Genomic DNA, 20512 nt, shown 5'->3' with positions numbered 1-20512 from the left:
TCATTAACCATAGACACTGTGTTGTGCAGCAGAGCTCTAGAACTTTTTCCTCTTGCATGACTGAAATTTATATCCATTGAATGGAAATTCCCCATTTTATTAAACTCAAAATGGGAGAACCAGACAGAAATGGAGGAAGCACAAATGTATACGGAGTAAAGGGATGTTGAATTGAATTTGCGAATGCATGTGAAACTGGCTAGGTGGGGAGATTCAAGTGGCCCCACAGCAGACAGAATGTGCATGTCTGTGGTCATGAACCATTTGCATTGCTATTAATTATCCACAAATTACAGCATTGCAAAATACTTCAAAGGCAATAAAATGCTAGAATCAGATAACTCTGGAAGGATGTGCTCTAAAGAATGCATAGTTTTCCATGGAGACAGTCAGTCATTTCAGCTTGCTTATCCCAAATTTCCTTGCAATTCATAAAGCAAATATTTACTGATCACCTAATCTACGCCAAGCATTCTTCTATGCAAAGTGGATTCAGCAGGAAATGGAAGATATACAAAATCCTTTGTGAAGCTTATATTTTAATGGTGGGAGAGACTGGCAAAGAATAATTAAGTAGATTATATGCTTATTATATTGACTGGTGATAAGGAGTCTGGAGATAAATGAAACAGGAAAGGTTATATAGGGAATATGGGATGGATCCTACTGTTCAATATGTTGTCCATGGCCATTACCACTCAGAAAGTGACATTTGAGTATGCACACATACGCACACACACAATAGGCATTTATACAGACACACATACACTCAGCTCAGACACACAAAGACCATAGACACACATATATACACACAGACACATAAACACTTCAAATATACACACAGACACACACCTCAGACAGCCACACAAAAACTACAGACACAGACACATACAGACATACACACAGACCAAAGAAATACACACACATGCATCGCAGACACACACACAGAAACAAAATGCAGACGCACACACCACAGATACACAAACTACAGACACAAACACACACATATACATAGACACACATGCCACAGACACACTCACACAATAGACACACAAAATGAGACATCGGCCATTGGCTCACTGGAAAGACTGGGGTCCTGGTTCTCAGACCAACTAGAACCAATGTCCCAGCAGGAGATGAAGGTCAGGGATGTCCTGTGACTCTGGGCTACTTTCTACAATTTGGGCGACATTTTCACTGTCATAACCCACCTGCCCTGTCCATTGCTGTCCCCATCTACCTGCCCCTGCTGCCCATGCTCCAGTGGACCCTGTGGCCTCACCATCCTGGCTGCTGACCCGTGCCTGGAGCAGCATTGTGTCCACACTCAGACTGACCACTGGGGAACAGACAGGAAGGTGGGATTGTCACTCGGCCTTTGGAAGGACTGAGACATGAAGCCAGGACAGATGAGAAGGGAAGTGGACTCACCTGAAAGGAGTGGGGAGCAAAGAAGCAAGGCAAAGAAGAGTGGGCTCTGGGGTGACAGCAGTGTGGGAGGCCCAGGTGCTAAGTGGCTTCTGTCCCCGGGGCTCCCCCTTGGCCCTGCTGTGAGGATCCCGTGGGGGTGGGAGTGGAGATCATGGGACACCAAGGGACCCCTCACAGGTGTCTGGAAAGCCCTTCCCCTGCTCCTGGGCTCATCTCAGCCCCGATGGAACTTCCCTTTGGATACTCCAGCTCCCGTCTTATGACTCCCTCAGAATCCTAACACCACCCGTCCACTCTGCCATTTATACCGGGGAGCTCACCTTCCAGCCCCACAGAGCAACCAGGCCTCCTGCAAGCCCCTGCCTGCACTTCCACCATCAAACACTGTCCCAACAGGAGCTGGAATGGCCTGGGCTTTCTCTGCCTCCTCAGGTGTTAGAGAAGTTCGCAAAGACAGAGACAGAGTCTGACACATTGTCCCCTTTGACTCTACTACCCTGCAAGGAGTAGATCCCCGAGATGTGGTTGTTGTGTTCATTCATTCATTAATCACCACCTCCCTCACACAGAGGTAGAGGGACACTTCCCCATTTTTCTCGCCCCAAGTTTCCCCTGGTGGCCCCTCCTGAGCCCCACACCTGGCGGGACTGGCCCTGTGGGGCATCTAAAGCTGTGATCGGCAGGGCAGTGCCTGCTTTCCCGGAGTGGACAGTGCTGTGGGAGGGACAGACCACGGACAAGGAGCCAGAAGCAGTGGGTCGGGTCCTCCTTGCTGTGCAACCCTCATCGGGACCCCATCTGGAAAGTAGGAGTTGTAATTCTCCAAGGACCACACCAGCTCCAACAGCATGTGGGTTTCAAGTTCCTCTTCTGCTGTCAGTCACCTTTCTGACCTCAGCCTGGGCTTCCTGCTGGGGCTTCCTCTCAGTCCTGTGACACCCTGTGGCTCATCCACAAAGATGTTGCTGCCCCTGCTGTGGGCGGGTGAGTGGGTTGAGGGGAGAGGGAGTGGGTGGGGCAGGGGGCTTGAGCTGACCGTCATTTCCCCAGAGGGTCCCAAGCTCAGGATGGGAGATTCCAGCTGCAAGTGCAGGGGTCTGTGACGGTGCAGGAGGGCCTGTGCGTCCATGTGCCCTGCGCTGTCTTCCACCCCCAAGCCAATGACAGTAACACTGACCAAGCTTATGGCTGCTGGTTCTGAAAAGGGGCAAGTCCACACCAGGAAACGCCTGTGGCCACAGACAACCCAGATCGTGAAGTGCAGGAGGAGACTCAGGGCCGATTCCACCTTCTTGGAAACCCCCAGATCTACAACTGCTCCCTGGACATCAGAGATGCCAGGAGGAGTGACTCTTGGACATACTTTTTTAGGGTGGAGAGAGGGTCTTTTGTGACATATAGTTACAGAGAGAACCAGCTCTCTGTGCATGTGACAGGTAAGGAATGGCGTCAAGAAGAGGACACATGGATGGGTCTGAGGGCCCCCAGGACAGCACTGGGAGGGGACCCCCTGCTCTTCATCCTAGGAGGGACCCAGAAGGACCCAGCAGGACAGGATGCTGAGGCTGGCTGGGGAGGAGATGGTTGGCCTGAAGTAGAGGTTGCTCTTAGGGTCACGCTTGGGGTCCCCTCCTCCAGGCCCTGGGTCTCTGTCTCTCCCCTCCTCAGCTCTGATACAGTCACCTGATGTTCACATCCAGGGAACCCTAGAATTTGGCCATCCCAAGAATGTTACCTGTACTGTGCCATGGGCCTGTAAGAGGGGGATGCCCTCCACCTTCTCATAGATCAGGGTCACCCGCACCTCCTGGGATCCCAAAACTCCTGCTCCTCAGAGCTCACCGTCACCCCAGAGCCCCAGGACCACGGCACCAACCTCACCTGTTGAGTGACCTTACCCAGAGTTGGGATGAGCACAGAGAGGAACATCCAGCTCAATGTGTCCTGTGAGTGCCAGGCCAGGCCAGCCAGGTCCCTGAGGGCAGTGGGTGTGGGGGAGGGACAGGGGGACTCAAGGCCTGGGGTAGTGGGTGCTGGGTCCTGCAAGCTGGCTCTGGGGAGGAAGGAAAGAGGACACCCAAACCCACCTACTCTTATTTCTAAAGTTTTTGGAGGAAAAGGTCAACTCCCACCTTCCTGCCACTGAAAATGGAGCAATTATGTCTGTCTGTCCAGATATGCCCCAGAACCTGACCATCAGCATGTTCCAGAGAGATGGGTGCAATCTCTCCTCTCCGGGGGCTGTGGTGGAAGTGGGATGGGTCTGTCTACTCCCTTCAGAGCAGAGCTGGGTTTCAGAGCACAGATGGGAGAAAGGCTCAGGCCAGGTGTGGGGACAGCAGAGGTGGGAAGACCCCCACTTGCTCATCAACTTGCAAACTGGTCTCACCGCACCAATGACCCTGCTCTCAGGGGGTTTGCGTGGCCTCTTCCATGTCCAATGGATGTGCTGTCCCCATGCCAGGGACACATCCTTGCCCCAAGCCAGCCTTCATTCTCCATAGGATCTGGACCCCGCCTCTTCCTCCAGCTTCCCTGGATCATGTCAATGCTAGTGCTTAAAATAGTAAGCATGAAGTGTGCCTTAGTCTGCTCAGGCTGCCATTACAAAATACCCCAGACTGTGTGGTTTATACAACAGGAATTTATTTCTCACAGTTCTGGAGGTTGGAAGTCCAAGACCAGGGTGCCTGCTATTTGGTTCCTGGTGAGGGCACTCTTCCTGCCTTCTAAACAGCTACCTTCTGGCTGTGTCCTCACAGGGCTGAGAGCCAGCCCCCTGGTGTCTCTTTTTATAAGGGCACCAATGTCATCATGAGGGCCCCACTCTCATGACCTCATCTGACCCCAATCACCTCCCAAAGGCCCTTCATCCAGATAGCTCCAAATACCATCACACTGGGGGTTAGGGTTTTGACATAAGAATTAGGTAGAAATGCAATTCACTCCCTAGCAAAACTAAGTAAGAATAAATCGGTATTCAGAACCCTGTGTACCTCCCTCTTGGTTATCATCCCAAATATGACCTATGCATATACACTTAAAATCACACACGTGGGGCCGGCCCCGTGGCCAAGTGGTTAAGTTTGTGCGCTCCACTTAGGCGGCCCCTGGTTTTGCTGGTTCGGATCCTGGGTGCGGAGGTAGCACCACTCATCAAGCCACGCTGAGGCGGCATCCCACATCCCACAACTAGAAGGGCCCACAATTAAAAATATACAACTATGTGCCAGGGGGCTTTGGGGAGAAAAGGTAAAAATAAAATCTTAAAAAAAAAATCACAGTCGTATGTACACGTCATACTATACATGCTGCTTTGTATCTTTACTATTATTTTTAATAAGCTTTTCATACAGAATTTTGTATTTACGTAGTATAGGGAATTTCCTTAATCTTTTACCCAGCTTCTCTTGTTGTTAAAATCTGACATCACCTTAGTACATTTGTTACAACTGAGGAAGTGACATTGGTTCTATTCTATGAACGAAACTTGCCTTTTTCTCACACTCAGTCTGTCTTGGAGATCCTTCTGCATCAATACATAGGAAACCTTCTCCATTCTTACTGATGACTCCATGGTTTTCCAATTGGAAGTTTATTATACTATAAGGTATTTAATTGGTCCCCCGTTGGTGAAAAATTATGGTATTTCCAGTCTTCTGCTCAGACAAATGATATTGTCATGAATAACTTGTACAAACATTCCTCACATGTGTTTGTGTCTGTCAGATAATTTTCTGGAGGAGAAAGTCTTGAATCTAAGGGTGTGTGTGTAATTTCTACAGATGTTGTCAAGTCCCACTGCATAGAGATGGTTCTGATGTACGCCCACCTGCAATGTGCCCACTTCCCTGATGAAGATGTGCAACCTCGCTGACATCCTAAGTGGATTCGCTGTCATTTTAAGTTGCAATTTTATTTTGTGCATTATGTTTAAGAATGATTTGTACTTCTTTGTTGTCTTTTTCTTAATTATTTGAAGAAGCTCTGTTCATATGAAGGCCATCAGCTGTGTTTTAGTTGAAATGATTGATTTCCAGTCTATTGATGGCATTTTGACTTAGCAAGTGGTGATTTTGCCAGGGAAAAACATACATTTTTTCTTCTGAGTGGCTTTTAGTGGTGTAATGGTGTTGGCTCTGAGTGTTTGGCAAGAACTAATCGTGTCCATCTTTTCCCAAGTCTGGGTTCAGTGGCCTCAAACTGGGTGCTTGAAATTGGCCAAAGTGAGAGTATTTACACCAGGGAAATTGGTAAATGTTACAGGTCAGGACTCCCCCCACCCCCACCCTAAGTAAGCTGGCACTTAAACATTTACGAGTAAACCACTGGTTGCATTTGTCAATATTTTCTTTCCTCCCTCTGACTTACCCCCTTTGTAATCTGGTTTTTTAAATCTCCCATAATTTCTTCTGCTGGCCTCACATACGAACACTTCCCAACACACTCATTCTCTTAAACCTCACAGCACGAGTTATTTTCCCATGAGCATACATGGTCATTACACACCCCAGGTACAGTTGCAACCTTTTTTTAATTGAGATCATATTGGCTTGTAACATTGTGTAAATTTAACGTGGGCATTAGTATTTATCAGTTTCTGTGTAGACCTCACCATGTTCACCACCAGCGATCTAGTTTGTATCCATTGTTATACATATGTACCCCTTTACCCCTTTTTCCCTCCACCCACTCCCTTCCCCTCTGCTAACCACTGATCTGTTCTCCTGTCCATGTGCTTGTTTATCTTCCATATATGAGTGAAATCATACAGTGTTTGTCTTTCTGTGTCTGGCTTATTTCGCTTAACATAATACCCTCAAGGTCCATCCATGTTGCCACAAATGGTATGATTTTGTCTTTGGTGCTTTGTGTTAGGAGCATATATATTCATAAGTGTTATTTCCTCTTGGTGGAATGTCCCTTTTATCATTATATACTGCCCCTGTTTGTCTCTCATTCTCTTTTTCACCTTGAAGTCTGCTTTCTCTGATGCAAATATGGCAACACCTGCTTTCTTTTGCTTGCCATTTGCTTGGGGTATCGTGTTCCATCCCTTCACTCTTAGGCTGTTTGTCCTTAGAGCTGAGATGTGTTTCCTGCAGGCAGCATATTGTTAGCTGTTGGTTTTTAACCCATCCGGCTACTCTGTGTCTTTTGATTGGAGAATTCGATCCATTTACACTTAGAGTGATTATTGATCTGTGAGTGCTCAATACTGCAGGCGCTCTCAATACTCGCCTCCCCCAGACCCTCCTGCGCCGTCACTGACTCCTGTAGTTGCAGCTGGAATATTTCACTCTGAGCCCAGGAACCTGCAGGGAATCGATGGTCAGACAGAGTCCCCACCCCACCGGCCCCCTCTGCCCTTGGCTCACTCACCTGCCCACAGCAGGGGTAGCAGCAGCATCTCTGAGACATATGGTTCTGTGTGTGAAAAGGGAAATGGAAAGTGAGTGGGAGGGGATGTTTTGGGGACAGTGAGGAGCAACGCCAGCTGCAGAGCTCATCAAGCAGCTCAGGGTGGCCACCCCCTCCCCAAAAGAGGAGGAGGAAGAGGAGAGGTGTTGGAGGAGTTCAGGCTTGATTTCCTTGGACCTGGAGCTGAAGGTTGAAGAACCGGCTGACGCAGAGCCTCAGGGGCTGCAGCTGGAGCTACAGGGGACTCCCCGTCTGCTCACACCAACGTCTTTGGCTCTGGTCCTGCTCTCTGGACGTATAAACTTAGTTTCAAGACAACATTGCTCACCTTCCACCCTCTGTGCACCTGTGCCATCCTCCAGGCACTTCCTCACTCCCTCCTCGGTCTCCCATAGCCCCGTCCTCCCCACAGGTCAGCCCTCACCACACCGGGCTGTGACTGTGTCTCTTGTTCCCACTCCTGACCCCAGCTGGTGCTCCTCCAGGGTCGGCCTCACCTCAGCCCAGCCCCCCAGGACACTCCACTCAACAGAAGGGAGACAGGCACCCAGGGGGCCGGAGCAGCAACAGGCTCAGCCAACAAGGGGACCAGCCCCAGCAGAGGCCCGTGGAGCCTGTCCTGTCCTGGGGAGAGGAGAGGAGAGGAAGTGTGGCCGGGGTGAAGTAAGATCCTGCAGAGTCCAGAGCTGGTGCACGGAGGAGCAGCAGAGCTTCCTCCAGTTGCCAAACCTTTCCCTTCCCTTTTCTCCTCCCATCCTCAGAGAGTTCCATCCTGCAGACTGACCACTGGCCACTGCGTGGACTGTGTCCTCTGTGGGCCGGACCAGGCTGCCTGGAGCACTTCACTTGCATGAACAGACTGAATCTTCTTGGTGACCCCCTGCATTAATCCGCTCAGGTTGCCGTAACAGAACACCACTGACTGGGTGACTGAAACAACAGACATTCGTTCTCGCGCAGTTCTGGAGGCTGCAGGGCCGAGAGCAAGGACTCAGCAGGTCCGCTTTCTCCTGAGGCCTCTCTCCTCGGCTTCGGGTGACGCCTTCTCCTCCCTGTGTCTCTACACTGTCTTCCCTCTCTGCGTGTCTGTGTCCTAACCTCCTCTTCTAACAAGGACACCAGTCCTGCTGGATTATGGCCCAGAGTAACGATCTCATTTAACTTAATTACCTCTCCCCCATCTCCAAAGACAGGCACGTGCCGAGGTCCTGGGGATTAGGGCCTCACATATGAAGTTTGAGGGTGACGCAGTTCAGGCTGTAACACCCCGTGTGCACGGGCACCTCACTATGCACAGTGCTTAAGCCCCTTCCCAAAGCAGCACAGCGGGCACGAGGGAGCCACACTCAAGCCCGGGGCCATCTGGATGCAGAGCCCCCACCCCGACCCCCTCGTTGGAGGCCTCAGATGAGTAAGCCGCAGGGCAGTGCTGACCACCAGGAGCTTCTTGCTGAGGGTGGAACTCAGAATGGCCACTGAGGAATGGGCAGGGCCAGACATGTCTGCAGAAAACATCGAGCTTTTTTCTCGTATTGGATTCTCCCACAGACGAGAGCTGAGAATTGTGATTCCTCCATGTGACAGATGAGGAAACTGAAGCTTGGAGGGGAGAAGGGCCAGAACCCCTGATTCCAAAACTGAGGCTTCCTCCCAATGCCATGCTGTGCTGTCATCTTGCTCCAAATGCCCGGCTCTCAGGTCTGACTTGTGCATTCAACACCAGGTGTGCCTGAAGCAGGGGGCTGTGAGCAGGTCAGGAAGCCCCAGGACCATGTGTGGGGGTTATATCCTGCGACACCCCCAGAATCCTGGCCCCGTCCACTCTGTCATTTATACCTGGGAGCTCACCTTCTGGCTGCACAGAGCAATCGGGTGTCCTACAAGCTCCTGCCTGCACTTCCACCATCACACACTGTCCCAACAGGAGCTGGAAGGGCTTGGGGTTTCTGTGCCTCCTCAGGTGTTAGAGACGTTCTCAAGGACAGAGAGAAAGTCTGTCACATTGTCCCTTTGACTCCACTCCCCTGAAAGGACTAGACACGCAAGATGTGGTTGTCGTGCTCAATCACTCATTAATCATCACTTCCTTTACCTGGAGATGGGGGGACCCTTTCCATCTTTCACACCTCGGGTTTCACCCACGGGCCCCTCCTGAGTCCCACACCTGGTGGAACTGACCCTCCGGGGCATCTAGAACCTGTGATTGGCCAGGCAGTGCCTGCTTTCCCGGTGTGGACAGCAGAGGGGAGGGACAGGCTGGTGAAAGTCTCAAATGTCTATCAATAGGAGAATAAATGAAAGATTACAGAATATCCACATAATAAAATGCTACTTAGTAATCAGACATTGTGAGCTACAGAAACATGCAACTTCATCCATTTCAAAAATCTTATGCTGAGTGAGAGAATCTAGAGACAAATGAGTGCATTTCTAGGAAATTCTCAAATAGACAAAATTAATTCATCCAGACAGAGAGTATGTCAGTGGTTGCCTGGGGTGGAGGTGGACGTGGAGGTGATGAGCTGCGGTAGTTGTGGGTTATCCTTTCGGGGTGGTGGAGACGTTCTGTCTCCTGATTGTGGAGTCATAACTGGGTTGTATACATTTGTCAAAATCCACAGACATGTCACTTTCAAGTCAGTACATTTTGTATTATGTAAATTATAAAGTTTGTTAAAGAAAAACAATGAGAACTCACAGAACCTTCCAGTCCATGAACATGATTTAAGTTCCTTGACTGCGAAAGAAATTGTATCGGGTTTCCACTTTCTGCTACATTGTTACTCTTTTTAACAACCTAAAACTGGTGTTATTTTACTTAGGGGAGACTCACTTCCACATAGATCAAATGATGGTGCAAAATCTCTCTCTGCGAGGAAAGTCGAAGGAACAGTTCTCGAGACCCAACTGTATTTGAAAGATAATATGAATGGCGGCAAATGCGATTATGTCGCAGATGTCAAGGATTTGCCAGACCCGCAAGACACAGAGTGAGATGCAAAACCGCGTGACCTGAACCCAAAATTTTACCTGTGGTTGTAGGTTCCACTCATGTTTGCTGGAAATACTACACCTTGTGAGACACTTACAACTGTGAGAAGTTGGTTTTCACGACCGGACATGCTCATCTCTACGACAAAGATCTAAGAAAATTCGCTCCAGTCCACACAACACTGAACAGCAGCATTCAGGGAAAAGAAGTTCCTCTGCACTGGCTCCTAGGACATCTGTTCTCCCTGAAGTTTTCCATGAAGATGCTGCACGGTTATAATTTTGAAGATGCCATTGCAATTTCACGAATCCACATACAATAAGTAAAAACAAAACTTTTCCATACTCCTATTTTTAGAAAATAACCAACATCCTACCAGGACACACAGCAGACTCCCCAGTGGCTGCAGCTCTGAAGCTCAACAGGACTGAGTGTTTGGGGAGGAAGTGACTCCACTGGGTGGGGAGCATCTCCTGGGCATGGAGCAGGTCAGTCAACTCCCTTCTTGTCTCCAGCCTCCCCAACACAGAGATGCTCACTAAGTGTTTGGAGAACAAATGAATGAATGAATGAATGATTCTCTGCTACCTGCACGTCACCTAGGACCCCCTTCTTTTCCTTGGCCCTAGAGCATCACACAGACTGTAAGGAATCCTACACCTGGTAGGATCTGCTCCCTGGTGTAGACAACACTGCTCAGAAAAGCACCTCAGATGGGAGGTCGTTAGAGACTCACCGTGTCCCCATGCTAGAAGGAATCCCTGTGATTTTGGCAGGGCATGGGATCTGATCCTCATCTGCTCCCCTCTGGGTCGTCTCAAAGTGTCTGAGCTGTGGGCTGTCCACCCGCTCTGGCAGAGGAGGACAACCTCTGGCCTGCAGTTCCTCTTCTGTGAATGACCAAGGTTGTGGGCTCCTCCTGTTTCCTTGGGTCTCCCGACAGCATCCCCTCCCTCTCACCTATTTCTCTTTTTACACCCAGAATGGACATCCAGAACCCTCCAACTCAGAGATGCTGCTGCTGCTGCCCTTGCTGTTGGCAGATGAGTGGGCCAAGGGAAGAGGGGGTCAGTGGGGTGAGGTCTCTGCCTGCCCATCTTTTCCCTGCAAGGTCCTAGGCTCAGAGTGAAATATTTGGGCTGCAAGTACAGGAGTCAGTGACGGTGCAGGAAGGTCTGTGTGTCCGAGTGCCCTGCACTGTCTTCTATCCCCAGGAGGGCTGGAATGACTCTACCCCAGCTCATGGCTACTGGTTCTGGGAAGGGGAAAATCCATGCCAGGATGCTCCTGTGGCCACAAACAACCCAGATCATAAAGTGCAGGAGGAGACCCAGGGCCAATCAACTTTTGGGAGACCCCCAGCCCTACAATTGCTCCCTGGACATCAGAGATACTAGAAGGAGGGATAATGGGAAATGCACTTTTCAGGTGGAGACAGAAAGAACAAAATGGAATTATAAATCTAACCCTCTCTGTGCATGTGACAGGTAAGGAGTGGGCTCCAGGTCACACTATCGGGGAAGGACCTGGCAGACACAGGGCAGAGCTGGGGTGGGACCCTGCTCATGACAGGATGTGGGGCTACAGTGTGTCAGAGCTTAGAGGGAGCAGCTGAACCAAAGTCTGAGGATTCTTTAAGGGCCACACCTAGGACCCTCCCTCCTAATCCCCATGTCTCCCCTTCTCCTCACCAGCCATGACCCACAGACTCCACATCCTCATCCTGGGAATCCTGGAGTCTGGCTGCCCCAGGAACATGACCTGCTCTGTGCCCTGGGCTTGTGAGCAGGGCACACCCCTCCTCTTCTCCTGGACATCGGCTTCCTCACCTCCCTGGGCCACAGGACCCTCCTTTCTTCGGTGCTTACCCTCACCCCACGGCCCCAGGACTTTGGCACCAACCTCACCTGTCAGGTGAAGTTCCCTGCTGCTGGTCTGACCTTGGAAAGGACCATCCAGCTCAACACCACCTGTGAGTTTGGGGCCAGGACACTCACGTCCCTGAGGTGTTGGGGGCAGGAAGGCCATGCTGGGGACCTAGAAGACACAAGCTCTGCCCCTCCTGCATTTTTGTGGCTTCAAGTGGGGGGTGAACTTATCTCCCCCCATCCCTTCCTCTCACTGCAATGGGAATCCCCTTTTCTCATCCTAAGTTCCTCAGAGGACCCAGCAATCAGTGTCTGCCTAGGGGATGGCGCAGGTAGGAAGGAGCCCCCTCCTGGGCTATAAGGAGCAGGACCTTTTCCAGCTCAGGGGAGGGTGGGTCCCTGCCTCACCCTGGACTCACCCCGGTGACCAGAGAGCCCTTTGTGGGTGAACCCAGTGATCCCTCCCACCCTCAGCCCCAGTGGCCTCTGTGAGCAGCTGTCCCCATCCGCCCCTCACTCCCCTCAGACTTCACCCCACCTCGGCTCCACAAGGAGAACAGGGCAACATTCCCATGGCAGAGCCTGCCTCTCAAGGCCCCTCATCTTCAATCTTTGGACAATTGCTCCATCCTCGACTTTTTATTTTCCCTAACAATCATTAATTTAAGTATTTTTGAACAAGTAATATAATCACCTGTCCAAAACTTCAAAATGCACAGCAGAGTCTGTCCTCAGATGCCCGGTCTCCTCCCGGGAAGTGACCAGTGTCCGCAAGCTGCTCTCAACCTTGACTGCTTCCCCTACAGGATCTCAAGGGTCCTTTGGTGTTAACAGCACAGATGTCCCCATTCTTCTCCCTGACAGTGGAGTTTTCCGTGGTTTGGATGGATTCCGATTCTGCATCTTCTGTTCATGGGAAAATCATGGTGTTAAGTTTATTCAACCAACAGCAAGGCTGCAATCAGCAATCTCCTGTCTCCTGTCACACGTGTGCGTTATGTCTGTGGGATAAATTCCAACAGCGAAAGAGCTGGATCACGTGTTCTTTCTGTATCGAGACCTACGGCCACATTGTTCTCCAGCTAGGGCGGAAAAGTTTACATTCCCAACACGGAGAACTGAAAGTGTGCTTTCAGCAACCCAGTATGGGGTAAAAACTTCACTTTTGGCAGTAGCAGGTGAAAATCAGTATCTCCCTATAGTTGTTTTTATTTATATGTATTATTTTATTATTGAGGAAAAATTCACTAAAATTAAAGTCACTATTTGATCCATTTGCAAGTGTAAAATAGTTGGTTTTCAGTACATTGACAATGATGTCCAACCATCACCTCTATCTACTTCCATCCATCAATGTTTTCATCACCACAAGGAGAAGCCCTGTGCCCGTGCCACTCTCCGTACTCCCCTCCCCCAGCCCCTGCAACCCCTACTCTGCATTCTGACTCCATGGATTTGCCTATTCTGGACATTTCATATAAGTGGACTAGTACAAAATGTGAGTTTTTGTGTCTGGCTTCTCTCACTTTACAAGAGTTTGAAGCTGGATCCATAAATCTTGTATCAGTAAATCTTTTTTTTAATTTCATTTATTATTATTTTTTTTGAGGAAGATTAGCCCTGAGCTAACATCTGCTGCCAATCCTCCTCTTTTTGCTGAGGAAGACTGGTCCTGAGCTAACATCCGTGCCCATCTTCCTCTACTTTATACGTGGGACGCCTACCACAGCATGGCTTGCCAAGCAGTGCCATGTCCACACCCGGGATCCAAACCTTCAAGCCCCGGGCCGCCGAAGTGGAACATGCGCACTTAACTGCTGTGCCACTGAGCTGGCCCCTTTTTTAAAAAAATTATTAATTTATTTAATTTATTTATTATTGAGTTCATAATGGTGTACATCAATGTGAGATTTCAGTTGTACATTATTTCTTGACTGTCACCACATAAGTGCTCCCCTTCACCCCCTGTGCTCACCCCCACCCATTCCCCTGGTAACCACTGAACTGTTTTCTTTGTCCATGTGTTTGTTTATTCTCCACATACGAGTGGAATCATCTGGTGTTTGTCTTTCTCAGACAGGCTTATTTCGCTTAGCATAATTCCCTCTAGGTCCTTCCATGTTATTCCAAATGGGATGATTTTGTCTTTTTTATAGCTGAGTAGTATTCCATTGTATATATATATATACCACATCTTCTTTATCCAATCATCAGTCGATGGGCACTTGGGTTGCTTCCATGTCTTGGCTATTGTGAGTAATGCTGCAGTGAACATAGGGGTGCAGGTGTTACTTTGGATGCTGATTTCAAGTTGTTTTGGTAGATACCCAGTAGCAGGATAGCTGGATCGTATGGTAGTTCTATTTTTAGTGTTTTGAGGAATCTCCATACTGTTTTCCCTAGTGGCTGCACCAGTTTGCATTCCCACCAGCAGCGTATGATGCTTCCCTTCTCTCCACACGCTCTGCAATACTTGTTACTTTCAGTCTTAGTGATTATAGCCATTTTAACAGGTGTAAGGTGGTGTCTTAGTGCAGTTTTGATTTGCATTTCCCTGATGATTAGTGATGCTGAACATCTTTTCATGTGTTTATTGACCATCTTTATATCTTCTTTGGAAAAATGTCTGTTCATCTCCTCTGCCCATTTTTTGATTGGGCTGTTTTTTTTTTTTATTGTTCATTTGTGTGAGTTCCTTCTATATTATGGAGATTAACCCCTTGTCAGATATATGATTTGCAAATATTTTCTCCCAATTGGTGGGTTGTCTCTTTGTTTTGATCCTAGTTTCTTTTGCCTTGGAGAAGCTCTTTAGTCTGATGAATTCCCACTTGCTTATTTTTTCTTTTGTTCCTCTTGTCTGAGAGGACATGGTATTTGAAAAGATCCTTTTTAGTTAGATGTCAAAGAGTGTACTACCTATGTTGTCTTCCAGGAGTTTTATACTTTCAGGACATATCTTCAAGTCTTTGATCCATTTTGAGTTTATTTTTGTGTATGGCATGAGATAGTGGTCTACCTTCATTCTTTTGCATGTGGCTGTTTAGTTTTCCCAACACCATTTATTGAAGAGACTATCTTTTCTCTATTGTATGTTCTTGGCACCTTTGTCCAAGATCAGCTGTCCGTAGGTGTGTGGGTGTATTTTTGGGCTTTCAGTTCTGTTCCATTGATCTGTGTGCCTGTTTTTGTACCCGTACCATGCCGTTTTGATCACTATGGCTTTGTAGTACATTTTGAAGTCAAAGATTGTGATACCTCCAGCTTTGTTCTTTTTTCTCAGGATTACCTTAGCAATTCGGGGACTTTGATTGCCCCATGTGAATTTTAGTATTCTTTGCTCTGTTTCCGTGAAGAATGTCATTGGGATTCTGATAGGGATTGCCTTGAATCTGTAGATTGCTTTGTGTAGTATGGACATTTTAACTATGCTTATTCTTCCAATCCATGAGCAAGGAATCTCTCTCCATCTCTTTAAGGCATTATCAATTTCTCTCAGTAACGTCTTATAGTTTTCATTGTTTAAGTCCTTCACCTCCTTGGTTAAATTCATTCCTAGGTACTTTATTCTTTTAGTTGTGATTGCAAATGGAATTGTATTCCTGAGTTCTCTTTCTGTAAGTTCGTTAATGGAGTATAGAAAAGCAACTGATTTTTGTAAGTTGACTCTGTACCCTGCAACTTTACTGTAGTTAATTATTTCTATTAGTTTTCTAATGGATTTTTTGGGGTTTTCTATATATAAGATTATGTCGTCTGCAAACAGAGAGTTTCACTTCTTCCCTCCCTGTTTGGATTCCTTTTCTTCCTTTCTCTTGACTAATTGCTCTGGCCAAAACCTCCAGTACTATATTGAATAGGAGTGGTGATAGTGGGCATCCTTGTCTTGTTCCTGTTCTCAGGGGTTGGCGCTCAGTTTTTGCCCATTGAGTATGATGTTGGCTGTGGGCTTGTCATATATGGCCTTTATTATGTTAAGGTAATTTCCTTCTATCCCCATTTTGTTAGGAGTTTTTATCATAAATGTTGTTGGATCTTGTCAAATGCTTTCTCTGCATCTATTGAGATGATCACGTGGTTTTTATTCCTCAATTTGTTGATGTGGTGTATCACATTGATTGATTTGCGGATGTTGAACCATCCCCGTGTCCGTGGTTTGAATCCCACTTGATCCATGATGTATGGTCCTTTTGATGTATTGCTGAATTCAGTTTGCCAAAATTTTATTGAGAATTTTTGCGTCTATGTTCATCAGCTATATTGGCCTGTGGTTTTCCTTTTTTGTGCTGTCCTTGTCAGGCTTTGGTATCAGAGTGATGTCAGCCTCGTAGAATGTGGTAGGACGTGTTTCATCCTCCCTAATTTTTTGGAATGGCTTGAAAAGGATAGGTATTAAGTCCTCTCTGAAAGTTTGGTAGAATTCTTCAGGAAAGCTGTCTGGTCCTGAGGTTTTATTCTTTGGGATGATTTTGATTGCTGTTTCAATCTCTTTCCTTGTGATTGGTCTATTCAGATCGTCTGTTTCTTCTTGACTCAGCATTGGGAGGCTATAAGAGTCTAAGAATTTATCCATTTCCTCTAGGTTATCCATTTTGCTGGCATATAATTTTTCGTAGTATTCTCTTATAATCCGTTGTATTTCTGCGGAGTCTGTTGCTATTTCTCCTCTTTCATTTCTGATTTTGTTTATTTGCGCTTTCTCTCTTTTTTTCTTTGTTAAGTCTGACTAGGGGTTTGTCAATTTTATTTATCTTCTCAAAGAACCAGCTCTTTGTTTCACTGATCCTTTCTACTTCCTTTTTTGTTTCAATGGCATTTATTTCTGCTCTGATTTTTATTATTCCTCTCCTTCTGCTGACTTTGGGCTTTGTTTGTTCTTCTTTTTCTAGTTCAGTTAGGTGTAATTTGAGATTGCTTATTTGGGATTTTTCTTGTTTGTTAAGCTATGCCTGTATTGCGATGAATTTCCCTCTTAATACAGCTTTTGCTGTATCCCATATGAGTTGGTATGGCGTGTTATCATTTTCATTTGTCTTCAGATTTTTTTATTTCTCCTTTAATTTCTTCAATGATCCATTGCTTGTTCAGTAGCATATTCTTTAGTCTCCACATCCTTGTGCCTTTCTCAGCTTTTTTCTTGTAATTAATTTCTAGCCTTATAGCATTATGATCAGAAAAGATGTTTGTTATTAGTTCAATTTTTTTAAATTTGTAGAGGCTTGCCTTGTTTCCCAACATATGACCCATCCTTGAGAATGTTCTGTGTGCACTTAAGAAGAATGTGTATTCTGCTGTTTGTGGATGAAATGTTCTATATATGTCTATTAAGTCCAACTGTTTTAGCTTTTTGTTTAGCTCCACTGTTTTCTTGTTGACTTTCTATCTGGATGATCTGTCCAATGATGTGAGTGCAGTGTTGAGGTCCCCTACTATTATTTTTGATATCTTATTTTAGGTTTGTTAATAGTTGCTTTATGAACTTTGGTGCTCCTGACTTGGGTGCATAGATATTTATAAGCCTTATTCCTTCTTGATGTAGTGTCCCTTTGGTCATTATATACTGCCCCCTCTTTGTCTCTCTTTACTTCACTTATCTTGAAATCTACTTTGTCTGATATAAGTATTGTGACACCTGCTTTCTTTTTTTTTGCCATTAGCTTGGAGTATCGTCTTCCACCCCTTCACTCTGAGCCTGAATTTGTCATTGGAGCTGAGATGTGTTTCCTGGAGGCAACATATTGTTGGATCTTGTTCTTTAATCCATCTTGCCACTCTGTGTCTTTTTATTGGAGAGTTCAATCTGTTTACATTGAGGGTGATTATTGATGTATGAGGGCTTAATGCTGTCATTCTGTCACTCGTTTTCCGGTTTTCCTGAATTTCCTTTGTCTCTCGTCCTGTGTGTTTTGGTCTACCCGTTAGCTTCTGCAGTTTCTTATGCTGTGCTTCTTAGTTTTTTCCTTATTTATTTTTTGTGTGTCTGTTCTGCTTTTTAGTTTTGGGCTACCCTGAAGTTTGTATTCAGAATCTCATGCATAACATAGTCCATTTTCTGATGGCCTCTTATTTATTTAGTCTAAACTGACTCAGTCCCTTTCCTCCTCCCCTCCTAAGTTATTACTCTCATATCTTATTCCAATTTGTATTGTGAATTTGTGGCTAAAATGACAAGATTGTCTTTGTTTTTGGTATTTTCCTTCCCTTTAGCCTAATGCTATGCTTGAATATTTGCTATCCTATTCTGATTCTATCTGTCTCCTTACTCTGTGTTTTGTGGCCCCTTTCTCCCTTTTTGTTCTTTTTTCAGGTATGAGGGCCTTCTTGGGGATTTCTTGTGGCTACGAAGTCCCTTAGCTTTTGTTTGTCTGGGAAAGATTTAACTTCTCCCTCATATCTGAAGCATATTTTTGCTGGATAGAGTATTCTTGTCTGAAGATTTTTATTTTTTAAAGTTTTGAATATGTCATTCCATTCTCTCCTAGCTTGTAAGGTTTCTGCAGAGAAATCTGCTGAAAGTCTGATAGGAGTTCCTTTGCAGGTTATTTTCTTCTGCCTTGCTGCCCTGAGTATTCTTTCTTTGTCATTCATTTTTGCCAGTTTTACTGCTATATCCCTTGCAGTAGGTCTTTTTACATGGACAAATCTAGGAGATCTGAAAGTTTCCTCCACACACATTTCTCTCTCATTCCCTAGATTTGGGGAGTTCTCTGCTATTATTTCTTTGAGCACTTTCTGCTCCATTCTCCTTCTCTTCACCTTCTTGGATACCTATAATTCTTATGTTGCATTTCCTCATTGAACCAGATATTTCTCAGAGACTTTCTTCATTTATTTTTAGTCTCAGTTCTCTCTCCTCCTCTGTCTGGAGCATTTCAACCCGTCTATCTTTGATTACGCTGATTTGCTCCTCTACGATGTCCACACGAGCATTCAGGGAATCCGTATTTTGTTTTATCTCTTCCATTGTGTCTTTCATTTCTAGTATTTCTGATTGATTCTTCTTTATAGTTTCAGTCTCTTTTGTGAAGTAGCTCCAGAATTCATTGACTTGTTTGTCTATATTCTGTTTTACCTCATTGAGCTTTTTAATGATAGCTATTCTGAATTCATTGTTGTTTAGTTTACTCATGTCTGAGTCCTCAAGACATAATTCTGGGTATTTATTGTTTTCCCTCTAGTCTGGAGTTTTAATGAACTGATTGAGGCTGGAAGTATGGGTTTTGCCCACTGTGCTATTATTCGGTTGCAGTTACAGCCTATCGCCACTGGGTGGGGGTCGAGAGCAGCGTATTCTGAGCCCTCTGCCTTCAGCCAAGATGGGGCAGCACAGTGCAGGTCAGGGAGGCGGGGGTGTGCTTTCTCTTGCACACAGTTCCAGGTTTCCAATCAGCTCTGGCTATCTGGTCTCCTGGGGTCTTGGCTTGATAAGGTCACCCCCTCCCCCACCCGGACCATGAAGCCTTTTGCCCTGTTAGAGGGCTTCCCTCGGCAGCGATCCCAGGCTTTAGGGGAGGGAGTGACGTTCTCTCTTACCCCATTCCAGCTACTCCAAGGGAGTCTCCAGCCTCTCCACCCCCTGTCGTTTGGCTGCCGTGACTCTCCGAGGATTCCTGTGCTATTAGGATCTTTTCTGTTGGAATATGGTTGCTCCTGTTTGTTGTTTGTTGGAGGGGAGAGAGTCCCCGGCAAGCTCACTCCACCATGACGCTCTCAAAAACTCCAAGGAGTTTGCGTTTTTTCCCAAATATAATGAGAGGCCACTGAAATCTTTAAGTAAGAGAGTGACTTGGTCTGATTTATATTTTAAAAATAACTCTCTATAAACCAATGTCACCTCATTAAAAATTAATTAAAAAAAAGAACTGTGGCGTCTGTGTTGAGAATGCACTATGGAGGGAGAAGAAGCAGAATAAGGAGAATCATGGCTGGATGGCTGCTGTCGTGCAGAGAGTGACGCTGGTGGCTTGGACCTGGACTATCATTTCCAGTTGAGGGTGGGTTTTCTGTCCAGGGGGCAGGTGGAAATGTCAGAGGTGTATTTAATTGTCACAACTGGGACAGAAGGGTGCTACTGGCGTCTGGTGGGTAGAGATCAAGGATGCTGTTCAACATTCTCTAACACTCAGGACGGCCCCACTGCCCAAGAATTATCTGACTCAAAATGTCTACAGTGCTGAGATTGAGAAATGTTGGATTACAGTAACGGTGGTGGAATTGGAGTAAGAGGATAGTTTATTTAATATTTAAAAAGTTGAACCAACGGGTCTTGGGGATAGGTTGTATATGGGAGTGAGGCAAAGGAAGACATCAGAATCATGCTGGGTAAGGGCAGATGTTGGTACCTCATAACAATGATATTCAGGCTGCCGAAGAGGAGGTTGAGGTGAGAAATAGAGAGGGCTGCATGTTCACGTGAAGCATGTTAGGTCTGAGATGTGCATTACCTATTCCCACATAGATATCAAATAGACAGGGAAAGGTCAGGGCTGAAATATAATTTTATGAGTCGTCAGCATATTTCTTTAATGCTATTGTTGTGTGATTTGCGATCATTTGCTTTGGTTTGTTTTTTTAACTTTTTATTTTGAAGCAACTATATGCTTACAGGAGGTTGCAAAGAAATGAACAAGGAGCTCTCATGCACTCCAGCCTCCCCAACTGTTATCTTACACAACTATAGTAGTATATGGGAATCAAGGAGTTGACATCAGTAGTGCAATTCTGATTGCCAATCCCAATTGGGGCAGGGGGTTTCCAACACCACCAGGCAATTCTCCAGACTCTAGCCAGGGGTTCTATA

At 46.4% G+C, this 20512-nt stretch overlaps 2 pseudogenes; both read left to right on the top strand.

The window, feature by feature from the left end:
- The first annotated feature begins 2390 nt into the window (after positions 1–2390).
- On the top strand, positions 2391–3319 carry LOC124250680 (myeloid cell surface antigen CD33-like; annotated as a pseudogene).
- Positions 3320–9799: 6480 nt separating this feature from the next.
- Positions 9800–18066, top strand: LOC124250327 (myeloid cell surface antigen CD33-like; annotated as a pseudogene).
- Positions 18067–20512: the final 2446 nt, after the last annotated feature.

Source organism: Equus quagga, chromosome 13, assembly GCF_021613505.1.
Source record: "Equus quagga isolate Etosha38 chromosome 13, UCLA_HA_Equagga_1.0, whole genome shotgun sequence".
In the NCBI taxonomy this organism is placed as follows: Eukaryota; Metazoa; Chordata; class Mammalia; order Perissodactyla; family Equidae; genus Equus; species Equus quagga.
The sequence above is the reverse complement of the archived record's forward strand: the minus strand, read 5'-3'. Positions and strand labels throughout refer to the sequence as shown.